This window comes from Struthio camelus, chromosome 6 (genome assembly GCF_040807025.1).
Source record: "Struthio camelus isolate bStrCam1 chromosome 6, bStrCam1.hap1, whole genome shotgun sequence".
NCBI classification, from domain to species: Eukaryota; Metazoa; Chordata; class Aves; order Struthioniformes; family Struthionidae; genus Struthio; species Struthio camelus.
The window spans coordinates 11,332,866-11,347,585 of NC_090947.1; the positions used below are offsets into that span (position 1 = coordinate 11,332,866).

The following is a 14,720-nucleotide window of genomic DNA, read 5'->3' on the forward strand; positions in this document are numbered from 1 at the left end:
CCTCAGCCAGCCTGGCTCAATAACTCTCTCTTCAACTGCATGACCAAATTCCCTGTTTTGAAGCCACAGCTGGATTCTCTAGAGCTAGTTTGAACATCTGCATTTAAAAGACCTTAGTTACATTGTTTAAAAGTAGGTCAGATCCTGTTCAACCACAATAGCCAGCAGGTAATTCAAGTGTGACTATGCAGCCTAGGCCATAGATTTGTATGTACCATGCAAATTAATGTAAACAACCTCCTCCTTTTTGCCTCAAGGAAGGTTATGGAGAGCACCGACTGGCTTTTCCACCGTAAAGCAGTAGTTAAAACATCACTACAAGGTCGTGGACAATATTCCAACTCATCTAAACTGCAGATAAATATGCTTCCTTCCCGAACAGTACCTGAAAACAGCTGTTTGGCATTACAGTGTATTGCACATGATTTCTAGTCTCCGCAAAGGCAGTTGTTCTTAGATAATCCAAAGGTAGCAGTCTGAAAAATGCCCATCACCCGCATCAAGGTGCGCTCGCTAGAAAGCAGCTGGAGCAGAGAAAAGTCAATGATTTTGCCAGACTCCGTGGTTTGCTTCCCATGTTTTTTAATACGCATTTGTGAATTAAGCTGAAGAAAAAAATCTGCTGTTTAATGGCCTGACTTCGAAGGCAGGCCAGACGTGAAGCATTTCTGCTAGACTTGTACGGTAACGCTTGCTTCTCTCTCCCTGCGAGCATGGACTTTCCCAGGGGAGATGGAGACAGCGGGTCCCTCTGCATGGAGCGGTGCAGGGGGAGAGCTGTGGTTTGGGAAGAGATGCTCAAAAGTCAAAAGCTGAAGGGACCGGGAAGAAGCTGTATATTCATTCAGCCCTTTGCAATCCTGATTTTCTTTTCCACTTGCTGCCGTGGTTTGCTCTGAGTCATTCAGCCGCAGGCGCTAGCTCTGATCCCGTGGGCAGGGCTTCCCGACGCGAGCATCTGGACCAGGTGCACAGCACGGCGCAGCCACACATTTCCCGTGAGCCCGCCTGCGAGCTGCAGTGAGGCTCCTCCACCGTGCAAGGCCAGGCGGGAGCACAAAGGCTGGGTCGTGGGAAGGGTCCGGAGGCTGCACCGAGCACCGGGAGGGGGAACGGGGGCACCTCATGGAGGGAAGCGATGCAGGAACCAACACCATGCAAAACCAGGGCCTCTGGCCCTTCGAGCCCAGCCGGGGAGCTGGGGGTCACACGGGCTCATTGAGGCTCCTCCACTAGCACTGAAACAGCCTGCAAACGAGACGGCTCTGCATTTCCCTGCTCGCGCGGCCATAAATGTAGAGACAAACCAATCCATACTGCCCATGCCAGCTGCAGAGCAGCCCACTGGGCCCTGCAGGGCCTCCTGGCAGGAGGTAGGAAAATATATAGGAAAAAAAGTGCACTAGTACCCTCCTTGTCCTTTCTTTCGTTGTGAAGCTACCCAGGCTAGTGCTTGTTCCTCATCCTAGGCTACGCACGTCTGAATTGCGTGTTTACCCTCTATCTAAAAGCCCCTGCAGTCAGCAGGCTTTCTAAGTCCAAATTAAAACCATTAGATTGCTGCATGATCTATTGGGACAACTGACAATCGATGAAAATGCTTTAAAACAAACAGAATCCTCAGAAATAAATAACCCAAATTCTCCTTCTGAACAGAACGTAGCCCTCCATGCCCCCAAAACATGTCTTTAAAGATACGGTATACACAGATTCAATCAGTTGTGGCACTGGGGCACAGCAAAAACAGCAATGTGACCTGCTGAGATTCAGCACCAGATTGCGATTTACAATCAAGGCCACAAGAGTCACTGAAGTGCATAGCTCCCGCCCCAATTACTAATTAATCAGACCCAACGAGGTCTCTGTAAAAGGCATAGTATTCAGCTATGAGCCCCATAAAATCAAAGGGCCCCTCTATTATTTAAGTAGGAAAGGGGGCTTGCAAAGCTATATGGCCTGCAGTTAGGAGCTGGTCCTGGGAGAAAGCAAGCTGGTTAATGCTAAAGTTTTTTCTCCTTTTTTTTTCCCCCCCTCCCCTTAATAATATAGTAAGTTAGTTTTCAGTAAAGCATTGTTATAAAGGTGGCATGAGATGCTGGGGTGAAACTGATAGGCTGACTTATTTTCTTGAAACTGTGTGAGTATTCAGATGCCTTTGGTTTGTGTTTTTTTGTTTGTTTTTTTTTTTTAATTTGCTTAAAAGCATTAACAAAGTGACAGTGGATGTGTTGCTTTCTAGCAGAGAAGTGGCGGCTTGGACGGGGCGAGAAGCAGCTCCTCGCGCTGCCACGTGCCACGGCGAGCCAAAGCCTGTCAGCCCTGAGTATGCGTGGTACTTCGCTAGCCCGATGGCTGCTGGGCTCAACAGGCCCTGCGTAGCACCTCAGAGAGGCTCTCACTGTGTTCCTCAGTGTTTCTTTTAATTATTTCAAGGTAAAAGGGATAGCTTTGACACTTTAAAAAAAATTGGGGGGGGGGGAGGAAATATAAAAACATCAAATGGGAGGATCTGGTTCATGTTTTTGCTTACTTTAGGCACTTCATCTCATTACTTTCATGGTTAGGCTGATCCTTCTTGATGCTGATAGTTCAAAATGGAATCCCACAGTTTTTAATACAAAAATAATACATGCTTTAAGATTAAACCACAAGATATTGTGAAAGCAGGAAGTCCAGTGTGTCATTAAAGTAGGTTATTTAATTATAAATATCCTATTTTCTATTTTTGAATCCTTCCATCTATATTTTAGGGGATGATAGACTTATTTTTGAGAGCTAGAAATAATAGGGTAAAATCATGCTAGTTGTATTTTTCTAGTCACTTTGTCAAATGCATGATTGTGCACATTACACGGGGAAAAGAAAAAGCCTCCACTCTTCTCACCCCTCGGCAACGTAACAGGGAACAGAGCTGCACATCTGTAAATAAATGCATCGTTGGATTCTCATCAATTTGTAAGCCTCACTTGATGTATGGTTAAAATAATCCCATAAGGATAACTAAAGAAGTGCTTGCTTTCAAGTGCAAGCAACCAGGCCAGCAAAAACACTATTTTGATTGAATTTTTTCTAAATTTGTTGGCTATCTTTTTTTTTTCCCCTCCTTACAGCAGTCCACAGTGAAGAACTTTTTTAGGTGCATTGCTACCAATATATTCATTAGCTGAGGATCTCTGGACATATTAAAAGAACACAGTAAAACAACTAATGATGCACTTGAGCAGTAACAGGTTGTCATTAGAGCAGCATCTGCTCTCATCAGAGTTAATTATTCAGTTGCTTTGTTTTCCAAGTAGGTGTCTGGTAGAATTTAGCAGAATCTTAATTAAAACGCATTTTCAAACTCCATGGATGCTCATCTCATCTAAAGGAATCAAGACAATTTCCACCATAAACATCAAGCTTCAGTTGAGCCATCAAACAGAAGAAGGATCCCAGCCAAGCTAAGTTTTAGGCATTAACCGTTCGAATGCCAGTGGGACGCAGGTAGCTGCGAAATGGTGCCCTGACAAACTCGCTGTGTCCTGTGCACATACCAATAACCAGCGCAGGCACACGGTCAAGTAACAAGAGCACTAATAATGCAGAATTGCTTTCTGTGCAGAAACCTCTGAAATGCTGCATCTAAACTCCAGGCTGCAAAGGTACGGCGTGGGCCCATGCTCCTAAAGCCACCGGCAGCTCACGGGCAAACCTGCCTTTTTGACCACTTTTGTTCCTTCCACCAGCTCTGAAAACAACCTCTCTGGCCAGTTTGCCAGAGCTGATGTCATTGCACAAGCTGGTTGTTTTGAAACTTCTTATTTCCCTGTGCTCTCCCTCAGCACTGGGCAGGGGGGAATTAAAAAAACACACTTTTTTTCCTTTTAAAAGCCTTCTCTCTTGGAAAGCAAAATGGAAGCTTTCTATCTCTGGATATAAAAAGATTAAATGATTGCTATAAGGCTGCACTGGCTGTTAGAGACATGCTGGAGATGTGCTAGAGAAGTTTTCCCATAGGATGTGGTGAGCCCGACAGGCTCCCAGTGAGGATGTGTGCACAGAGAAAGTGGGGACCTGGGCAAATCCATGGCTGGGTTTTCCAACTTAGCTAAAAACTCTTTCTAAAGTAAACAACCCCAGGAGGTAAACAAGCTTAGATGAAGACTGCTCTGCTTGAATGCCATATTTATAGTTGCTTTTTAGGGTAGATTTCAACAATTGCAAGCCAAACAAGTTCAGCCTATGAGTAAAAGCTGTATTTCCTAATGGCCACTGCAGCATATGAAAGCTTGTGTCTTAAACCTGGACTTCTTTGCTGTGGCATATTGACTTACACTTGCTGCTGTTCAGCAATTTTCTATCACAAAAATGCTGTTTCATCAAAAGAAAAGGTTTCATGGAAATAGTGTTATAAGCAGGCACAGGCAGCTGGTTTCAGCCTTGTGCAAGGGCATGGGAATGTTTGGATATTTCATTTGGAATTTTGTTTTTCAAAAACTACAGATGAAAGAAAAAACCTCACGATTGTCATTAGATGTTTCAGATTTACCACAATGGAGTGTATTTTAATCCCATTTTGCAGTGCATTTCAAAACTTTTGGGGTTTGTGATGCTTTGGAATTAGATTCCCTCAAAATTCCCCAAAAGTGGGAAACACAATTCCTACTCCAGTATAGACATGGGGGGGGGGGTGCGCACATGTGCATGCATATGTGTGCTGGTTATATGCTACCCTGTAGAGAAATCTTTATGTACCACATCTTAAACTTCTGCAGAACCTGTTTCCAAGAGAGAGCCAGGACTGTGGTGGCCCTCAAGCAGCTCCAGGAGATGTCTGTACAGGGAGCTTCTCATGGACAATTTTGTTTGTTTTTGTTTTTTGATTCCTTTATAAAATAAAAGTTTCTGTACCAGAGAGTTTGCTACTTGTAAAAGGAAAAATTGGAAGCTATAACTCAAATGAATGTATTTTAATGACTTGTAAAATTTTTTTCAGGTCTTCTTGAGGGGTTGAGTGAGCAAAACCATTTACAGAGCAGGAATAATTAATAACAGCCTCTGTAGTATCATGCAACTTCTAACTTTGCTGATGAAAATACCTTCTGGTCTGGGCTCCTTAAGGAAAAAAAAACCCTGAAGAATACCACAGCATTTATTTATACGTGGGCTTCTGCTGAATGTAAAGGCCTGACTGCTGTTCCCCGCTGTCGGGGGCGGCTGTGGGACTGGGCGAGGAGCGAGCTGAGCGGCGGGAGAAGGCGACAGGCCCAGGGCAGGGCCGTGCCAGCCTCCCCCTTCGCCCCGAGAGGGACTCAGGTTAAAACCCCAGCTGTTCTCTCTCGCCTGGATAGCTTAACAGATCTCACAGCCAGCAAACCTCACACCGCAAGAACGCAACGGTGCAGTTCCTAAGAAACAGTCGTTTTAGGGGGCCCGTAGGGATTTGAAAGGATGCGTGCTAATTTTTCATCCCAGGCCTGAGCGGTTGGATTCACTGTTTCCGGCACGTTGGCTTTATTGACAGCAGAGTCCAGAACAACAGCAAATTTAGACTCACCCGAAACCAAGAGCTTTCCTCTCTAAAGTAAAGATTACTTTTACATGAGAGTTGTTCTGAAAACCGTGGGTTAGGCTAACCAGCGGATGGTGCAAAGCGGTATAAATCCTTGTTAGCTCGCACTGGACATGGCCCGAGTAACTCGTCCAGGCGAGATAACCCAGGCTCCCCCAGCTCGCGCTGCAGGCACCCACGCCGCCGGGCCTTCCCGCGCTCCTCCGCTCGCTGGCAAGCCGGCAGGCGGATGTACCGTGCCGTGGGACGGCGCGCGCTGCGTTTTCATGTGCCGCGGTAGCCACGGCCCCAGCTTTCAGCAAGGTCGGTGGGCTTTGCTCCGTGGAGGGAACGAACGCTGGCTCCTGGACGCGCTCTGCTCCTCGCAAGGGCATCTTGTATTTATTTCTGGGCAGTGAGGTGTTTGGATTTCTTTCTGAAGATCATCTGCTGTTTCACAGAGGTAAAAGTTTGAATTTGAGAGCAGTACGTGAGGTTGGCGTGGTATAGGCTGACTAAACGTGACTCTGAAGGGCTGCTAGCATCCGGGCAGGTGGGAGAGGAGAGCGCCGCAGGACCACTGCGCTTCGGTGCAATCGCTGTGATTTGCACGAGTTGAGGATCTCACACATCTCCCTGCGTTCGGAAAATAGCATGTATTTACTCAGTACTGTGCGTTACCAATGGAAAGATCTATTTTATGCTATCCTGTCTGATCAGAGCTGGTCAGGTAGGCACTCGGCCAAACTATATGTGCATACCTTTGTAAATAAGTGTATCTGCACGCATAACTTAAATTTAAGCGTGCAACTCACAGGTGATTTCTGCACCGTATACAGAGACCAACAGCCCGGGAAATGAGCCGGGGGCCGAGTCCCTGAATTGCTGCACACCGAGCCGAAGCGGTCAATTGACCAGAAGGCAGCAGCTCTGCCTCCGTGGCGGGGCCCAGGGAGGCCCTCGGGGGCAAGCAGGGGCCCTTTGCTAGTGCCCACGCAGTAACACCCGCTCTGTCTGCGGAAACACGTTTTTCCCCCCCAGGCTGGGATCGTATGGGTTTGCAATAGTGGAGCGGGCAGAGAGGGGGCTCGTGGCAAGCCCCTTGCTGTAAGCGGGGAGGAACAAGGCTGACTGGGTAATTTTCTCATTCCCAGGACACGCGCTTTTGGCTGACCAATATGATCCAATTGTAACTGTCAAAGAACTTGACAAATGCAAAAAAATGAAAAGGAGGACTTTATTTGGGTAAGTGTATTTTTACCGAAACCTGTAAAGAATATTTTGTTTCGCTCAAAACTTAGCTTGAATCAGTTTGCCAAAGACTCTGTTTCCGGTGAAACGGTGTTTCCTTTTTCCCCTTGCGTTCAGGCACTGACCCAAGGACCAGGCGCTCCCGCAGCCCAGCTGCCCTTGCACGAGGTGTCAGCGCAGCGCAGGATGGGGGCCTGCCCTCAGCTGCTCTGAGTTACCCTCTGGGCAAGCTGATTTTCCTCCACTGATGGCAGCTGAGGCCTGGAGAAAGAAGGGTAGGGCTGGCTGGCTGGCTGACTGCGTGCCTTGCAGCATGGCTGAGGGCTGGTTTCCCTGTCCTGGTCCCTGCTTGCCTGGCTGTTGTTGCCGTTGCTGGAAGAGGACGACGACGACGACGATGAGCAGCCTGGGCTCTGCCAGGTGAGACCGCGTGCACGCGCGTGTATGAGCACATCTGCAGCTAGGCAGCTGGTTTGGGGCGCTCTTGCTGGGTTATTTTGCTTGATTTGAGGGCAGTGGTCTGTTTGTTGCTTTTTGTGCTGTTGGTGCCCAACTTCAGTAGTTTGGTTGTAATGATGCCCAAGGGGCGTAATTCTAGAGGCTGCTTCTTAATGCCCCTGCTAAATCAGAGGTGGAAGCAAGTATCTTCACGTTAGCAGGAGGGAAGGGGGAAACCTACCCGTTTGGGTGCAGTTTTTGGTTTTTAAACTGAGATTCTCGCTGTGCTCTGAAAAACCCTGTCAGAGTTTGACCTGGCTCCCTCATTCAGCCAGACCTGCTGATGCTGTAACCTTCCCCCTTCCTTCAGCACAGCTCAATTAATCAGGCACTGTATAGTAAAAGCATAAAGCCAAAATATTCTGAAGTGACATTTATCTCTGTCTTAATTCCTGGGGGGAAAAACACACACGCACAAACCTCTTGTAATGAAAATCAGACAGTATGAGCAAGTGGCTCTGAAGCAAAGTTTTTTTGATCCTAAACTGTACTTCAAGTCATTACAAGCTTTGCTTGCCAACGTTACAGTAGCTGAAGCAGTATGTACAGCCTGCGATACGCAGACTGGAGTAAAACCTTCTTCATGACATTTTGTTGTATGGGAAAGCTTGAGTTTTTGGAAGACGCTCCAATAACACAATATGGAAAGCATGCTATCTTAGCATTTCCTACGCCGACTTGGAAAGCCTTCTGTTTGGAGAAGATCCACTGGCAAGTGAAGGAAGGTCTGAACAGTCAATTTAGATTTTTCTCTTAAATGTATTCTGTATGCATATACTGTAGTTATTTTGAGATCTTTGCCTTCTGGAATGATTACTGTCTGATACCAGAGAGAAAAGTCATTATGCATAAAGCATAGGTGTACAAAGAGTTCAATATCTTAGGGGAGTTGCAAATGGGACCAATTAAGTTTTGTTAAAGGGTACAGGCCTTATTTAAGAACACCTATTCTGTGCCTGCAAAGCCATTACCACCTCTGTTCCAGAGGCAGATAAAAAAAAAAAACACTGTAGTAAGCCAGTCGCATCCACTTTCTTTACCAAAAAAATAACCAAAAAAGTACAGTTAATCTAAAATCAGTTGTAGAAGCTGTTTTTTTTTTTTTTTTTAATCTTTAAACTATAGTGTTGCTGGGGATTACTGGACACCCCAATTAAGAGCAACACATAGTTGCTGTCCCCAGATCAAGTGAGCAGTCTCATTGGGACTTAGCCCCAGGTGGCCTCTTTCCATGAGGAGCTTATGCCCCTCCATGTCTGGCTGGGATGGGCTGGGCAGTGTTTTGGAGGAACTCGGAGTCCCATGCTCTTGTGATTGCTCATGGCATCGCTCTTCTCCGGGCTGTAACTCGCAGGTGTGGTGGCACAACTCACCTAGTGGGAATGGTGGTGCCTCGACTCTCCGCCTGAGCGTACGGGGCAAGCCCTTGTCCTGCGATATGTCTGTGTTGTGCAACAGAAGCATCCGCAGTTCTGTTCCAAAGAGCTTACAACTTGCAGGGGAATGTGAGTGAGTGGGTTGCTACCACAATATGTGAGAGCGTTTTATGCACTGTATCCACGATATTACCTAAATTGTTGTGAGTGGTAGGAGGATTGATGCGGTGACTGAAACGGTTGGCTAGTCAGTGCGTGGGTGGAGAAGAGGAAGGACGCGCAGGAGGAAGGGGAGCAGTTGCAGTGCAAGGAGTAGCACGGTAGAAAGCCCAGAGTCGGCTGGAGGAGAGGTGCCAGCACAGTTGGGTTAGGGGAGACAGCGTGGGAGCTGGGCAGGGAAGGTAGACGTTCCCTGTTTAACCCTTCCTGGCAGCTCCCAGGCACATGCTACTCTTGGGGGCTGCCTGATAATTTGGAGAAGAGCTTCGATGGCACCAGGAAGGACAGAAAACTCATTGTTCGCCTGCCTGTGCAGGGCCAGGGCAAAATATAACCCTCTGCTTGCTGCTCTTGCTTCCCCACTGAGAAAGCGTGTTAGGGCTCGGGAGCTGTGCGTGACCTGCCAGCCACCGGACGGGGCGCTTGGCTGTCTCCTTGGCGCTGAGAGCGCTGCTGGGTGGCGCAGCTGCGTGCAGCGGGGCTGGCGCGTGGCCTCGTGCGCGACCTGGCCCTGCAAGCCCTGAAGCCGCTGAGCTCTGGCTCCAGCAGCTTGATCCGGTTCTCCATGCATCTGGGCAGCGTGTCAAAAATGTGGGATGCTCCGCGCCGCCGCTGCTTGGTGGAGCCCATAGTTGCGGCTGGCCTGGGAACAGCAGGGAGCAGGCTGCCGGCACGGCCCCCACCCCTGCGCTCGCGCAGCTGGTACGGACCTTCAGTTACTGTTATCCAGCAACCACTTTTTGTCTCTGGTCAAAAAGCCCTTTACTTAACATGTTGTTAATAGCGGCTCCTTTTTGCACTGCCTGCGTCAGGGATGCCGGGGCCGAGTGCTGCCCCTGATCTCTGGGGAGCGCCGGTCACGGCTAGGGAAAGGGTTCGTGCTGCTGCTGAGGTCACGCCAGGCTGTTTGTAAGCAGCGTTAGCTAAAATCTGAGGACGTGAGGCAGCAGGTACGCGGCTCTTGCTCCCTCCTCCTCCTCCTCCTGTCCTCCCTGAGGAGGCAGCTGTACAGCTGCTGCAGTCCCCACCGGTTGCTGCTCAGCCTCCGCTTTCCTCTTCGTGGTGTGGTGCAGAGCCAGTCACCTCTGTGCTGCTCGCAAGCCTCCGGAGAAAGGCAATCCAAAAAGAGCATGAGAACAGAAGGCTGGAAAAGGAGCTGCTTGATTATTCAGTCCTTAAGAGGAGGAAAAAAAGACTGCTGCAAAAGCAGCAGAACTTAAGCATCCTGTGGGTGTTCCCCCCCGCCGGCGGTCTCTCCTGCGGCTGGGTTATCTTGCCTCCCTTCTGATTAAAGCTTTCCCTGTGACTGGGGTATTCGTAACATGGCTTTCCTGTGTAGAAGCTGTGTATCTAATAGTGTGGGTAATTACACGTTGTAGTCTTGTTCCTCGAAGGGGACAGTAGTTCGAGTCTTTCAACCTATTTTCTGAAAACTTATAGGAATTTGGTAAATCTGAGATTCGTCTGTAGTATCTGCTTTGGCTGTGATTAGCCAGCAGAGTCCCGTAGCGCTGGAAGGGACTGGGGAGTGAGTAGTACAGTGGCATAAATCTTGTCTCCTTAAGAAAGCAGACTTGGGGGACAGGGTGGGGGGGTGGACAAAAACATGTTTTTGAACACCAGTGTCGCTTCATCCCATGTTTCCAGCTGAAGTTGTATGTGGCTCCCTTACATGGTGCTCTGTATGAACCTGTTCCCTTTTTTGCCATGCCCTTGGTGACGTGCCCGGAGGGAAAACAGTTGTTGAGGAGCCGTCACCTTTGGTGCAAGCTTGTGTAGAAACGCGGTGGCTGCAGAAGGCATCGGCGTTGGATGCCTGCTTTGCTTGGGAGGGGAGAACTTGAAGTTTAGCAAAACGTCCCTAATCCCAGAAAAATGCTTTACTGTGAAACACTTGTCCCAGCAGGACCCAAGAGACCTAAGGAGCTTTCGGTGCAGGCCGGTCTCTCTTTGCTAAATCAAACCGGCGGCGTGTTTCCCAAGTCCCGGCCTCACGTGGTCGCTGCCTCAGCACGCTTTACTCACTCGGCGAAGGCCTGGCCAAGCGTTTGCTGGCAGTCGCTCTGGCTGCTCAGCGCTGCAGGCAGCCAGAAACGAATCGGCAAAGTGCCACGCAAAAGAAAAGGGAAACATCTTACTCCTTATTTAATCAATATCAACAGACATATTAACAATCGCATATCAACATGCGCAATTATTTGTAACCCACCAGTAAATATTTCCATTAGGCCAAATCCCGCGGTCCCCTGCACGGGCGAGAAGCCGGCGTGTGGCTGGGAACACGGTGCTTCCCGTGGGTTGGGGTGGTGGAGCTGGGAAGGGTCGGGCGCCGGGGCGCTGCCCGCCGGGAGCAGCCCAGTGGGGTGCCGGAGACCTGCCGAAGCACAAGGACAAGGCCAAGCTGTTTGTGCCTCGTGCAAGCTTTGCATGGCAGCCCAGGGTTTCGTTCGTGGTGATCGGCTGCCTGGCGGTGCTGCAGCGCTGTGGTACGAGATGCTGTGGGCTAGAAGGAAACGTGCTCTGGTATGGGCAGAAAAACTGAGGGCTGGCGATGGGGTGTGTGCTTCTGGGCCCTGTTGCGGGCCTGGTTGGTTGCAGGCCGTCCTGGACGGTGGTGACATCTGCCAGGCGTCGGCAGACCGCCGGGCACGGGTGTAAGTGTGGAAAGCGCTCCTGGAGCAGGTGTCGCTGAGGGCCCTACCGAAATGCTAATGATGATGCATGAGCGGGAGCGCAGCTGGGTTTTCAGTCACTAGGCTGCAGAGTGGGGTTTTTATGGCCATTAGTTTCTACGTAAACCAAGCCCCAGTCCTCCTTGGGCGTGTGAATTGCATCTTGAGGGAGCGCAACGCGGGCAGCGCTCAATGCCGTGATTCCTGTTTCTTCCCTTGAGCAAAAGAAGTCTTGCAGGTCCCACGGGAGACCTGCGGTAACAAGGGTGCACCTATAAACACAGGCCAAAATAGGCCTGTTCTTCAGCGCTGAGAACTTGCTCTCTCTTTAGTGCTCTTGGCCGTGCCCGGTAGTGGGGCCTGCCCGGGGGAGGCGGCGGTGAGGCTGTTGCAGAGCCGGGTGCGTCCCCTGAGCCCCGCTCCGGGGCGGCAGCTGCCTGACTGTCCGCGCTCTGCAGTATTTATTAATATATCTGCTTTTAAAATCTGTCCGAGTTTATCAGTGGAAAGGGGGTAGCGTTACCGAGCTGTGTGCACACATGTTATACATTCCCCCCGCAACAGCTCCTTCCTCCAGTATGCTTTAGTGCATTCCTAGTGTATGATAATCATAAACATGCTTTTAAAAAAAAAAAAGAAGTTAACAAAGTCAAAATGAAATGTAGAAGCTGGCCAGATAGTGCGAAGAGACCGCTACAACGCGTGAGGCTGGGATTTGTGCATCCTGGACGGTCTCTGCCCTGGCAGAGGGGAGCAGAGCTGCTGCTTGCTGATCGACGAGCGCCGCCGTCCCTGGCTGGTGGGTGACCAGCAACCAGCTACGTCTGCTGCCTGCCGGAGAGAAAACGTGGCTGGCAATGGCAGAAAGGGAGAATACAACATAGCAGAAATAACAGCAAGCAGGTTGAAACCCCTTTCTCCGTTTCCGTCCTGAACGGCAGAGCGAGGGAGGAAAGGCTTTGCAGGGCGCTGAGCGCTGCTGGCTGGCGCGCGGGCGGTCCCCGCGGGGCTGCGGCCCGGGCGCTCTGCGACGCGTGCAGGAAGCGCGATTCCTTCCCAAAGGAAGGCTTGGGGCCTGGAGGATGTCTGCGAGTAGTGAGCAGTGCTGTGTCAGAGCGTGGGGGGTTTGAGGAATCGATTTAAGGTCTGATTTGAGCGCTCGGGTGCTGCTGCTGCTGCCGCCGCCGCCGCGGCGTTCGCGCTAGCCACGGCGATAAAACGCGCGTGGGTTGCCGCTGCAGCGCTCTCCCCGCTGGCTTGCTGTGAGCAGAAAGCCACGTCTGGAGCCAGCTCCGTCACAGACCGCGCTCTGCTCCTTCTGCCTCGGCCCGCGCGGAGGCAGCCGGGTTTGCGCGGCGAGCGGGTGCCCTCGGGGTGCTGGCCGGGCGCTCCGGCTGTGGGAGCGTGAAGGGTGCAGCGCGCTGCCGCCGCCGCCTCCGTGGCGCTCGGAGAAGGTCGTGCCGGGCCGGGAAAAGCCCCTGCGAACCAGATGGGTGATTTCCAGCTCAGCAAGGGCACGTCACGGCTCCGGAGGGACGGGGACGAGCGCGGCACGGGGACCCCTCCCCGGGGGAGGCGCAGCTGCGAGCCCCGACCGGCGCTGCTCTGCCGCAAGCTCTTGTAACGCGCTGGCTGCTCGGCCTCCCCCGGGGCCCCAGACCGCCCAGAAAACAGAATTGTTTCAGTACAAGAACTACCCTGTAGCTGGCAGGATAGAGGCACTAGCCCCTTCCCTGTCTCACTGAGGTATGTTAGGGGGATGACGGGGAAAGGCCGTTCGCGCCGTGGGCTTGCGGTCGACCAGGAGTCCTCCGAGAGTCGCGTCGCAGGCGCTAGCCCTGAGCAGGGAGGGTGCCGCGGACAGGAGCCCTCGGCGCGCCCGGGCAGCTGCCGCGCTGCCTCCCGCAGCCTGCTGGGAGCAGGGCCCTCGGGATCGGCAGCTTCAGCGATTAAAAACAGCTCTCCGGGACAAGGAATAATCCCCCAGACCCTTTTCCACAAAGGCTGCAAAGCCCCGAAACGCCCGAGAGCGAGAGGGGCGCGAAGCAGGTCTGCGCGGCCCGGGCAAGGGGCCGTTTCCCCTGTCCAACGTGCAAATACTTGGCGACGACGGCGTGTCTGCGTACTGCCGTATCCGCCTCCCTCTCCGCGCTCGTCTTTAAGGCAACGAGAAGCAGCACGTTACCGGGTGTGTGAGTACATATTTACTGTGGTAGGCCCAGAAGGGCTTTTCAACAACTTTCTCTGCATGTGTCGCTAACAAGTCACTCCGCAGATTTACCAAGCGAGCAGAATCGCAAATGTTTCTCTTCACAATGAGAAGTAATCAGAGGAGGTCTAAATGGCAAACAGTGATCCAATATATACGTTTGTCACAGATATAACGTAAAGTCAGCTCAGGCTCTTTGATGTCATGTAAACATGTCATTTTGAACCGACTCAGTTTTGCTGGCGTTTCATCAGCGACTGCACAACAAGTGGCCCCAATTCCGCTTCGTCGCTGGTTATTGTTTACCTCCTCCAAAACGCCCGGCCGCTACCCGCCGCGCGGTTTGCAGTGTTTAGTCTCTGGCGAGGACGGTATTGCAGCGCCTGCAGCCCCAAGGCAAATTCTCTCTTTCGCTGTTTAACCCGCTGGTTTAATGACTGCGCGGGTTTAAAGAGAAGGAGGGGAGGAGGGGGAGAAAAAAAAAAAAACTTTGAATTTTGTATTCAAACCCAATGTAATATTTAGACAGCCCCTGAAAAGAAGAGGCCCTGGCACGAGGCGTGCTGGAGGTGGGCACCAGGGCTGCTCTGAGGGAGAGGAGGACGTGCTGCCTCATCGCGTATTCCCCCTATTTGCCTGTTCCCCCCCCCCCCAACACCCTTTTGCCTGGGGAGCTGCCCCGGTGGGGCAGAATTTGGGGGAAACATCCAGCTGCGCCCCTCTGCCCAGGGAGGAGCCTGCGCCGAGCTGGGTCCGGCTGCAGCCAGGGCAGCTCACGGAAGATAACTCTGAATTAATCCCTAAGACATTTGAACGCTTGTGCTTGGAAATCCGCCTTGCCGCTTAGCTGGAGGGGGATGCTGCAGAACCCCCTGTGCACCAGCAAGCGCAGCGCGCGCAGCGTGCGTCGGCCCACGCTTGTGCCTGCCTGCGTGATGCGTCGGTCGGATCCTGCATTAGTG

General features: G+C 51.3%; 1 long non-coding RNA gene across 20 annotated transcripts in view; it reads left to right on the plus strand.

The window, feature by feature from the left end:
- Positions 1-14,720, plus strand: part of LOC104148264 (uncharacterized) — a 175,544-nt gene that overhangs the window by 104,527 nt on the left and 56,297 nt on the right. For 15 of the 20 annotated variants that reach the window (XR_011141828.1, XR_011141831.1, XR_011141827.1 and 12 more), the window contains 2 exons: positions 6,688-6,778; positions 6,902-7,204. This is a non-coding gene — a long non-coding RNA (uncharacterized lncRNA). Of the gene's footprint in view, positions 1-1,342; positions 2,434-6,687; positions 6,779-6,901; positions 7,205-12,982; positions 13,742-14,720 lie in introns of those variants that run through there. The other 5 variants (XR_011141830.1, XR_011141837.1, XR_011141834.1 and 2 more) reach the window with 5 other exon arrangements.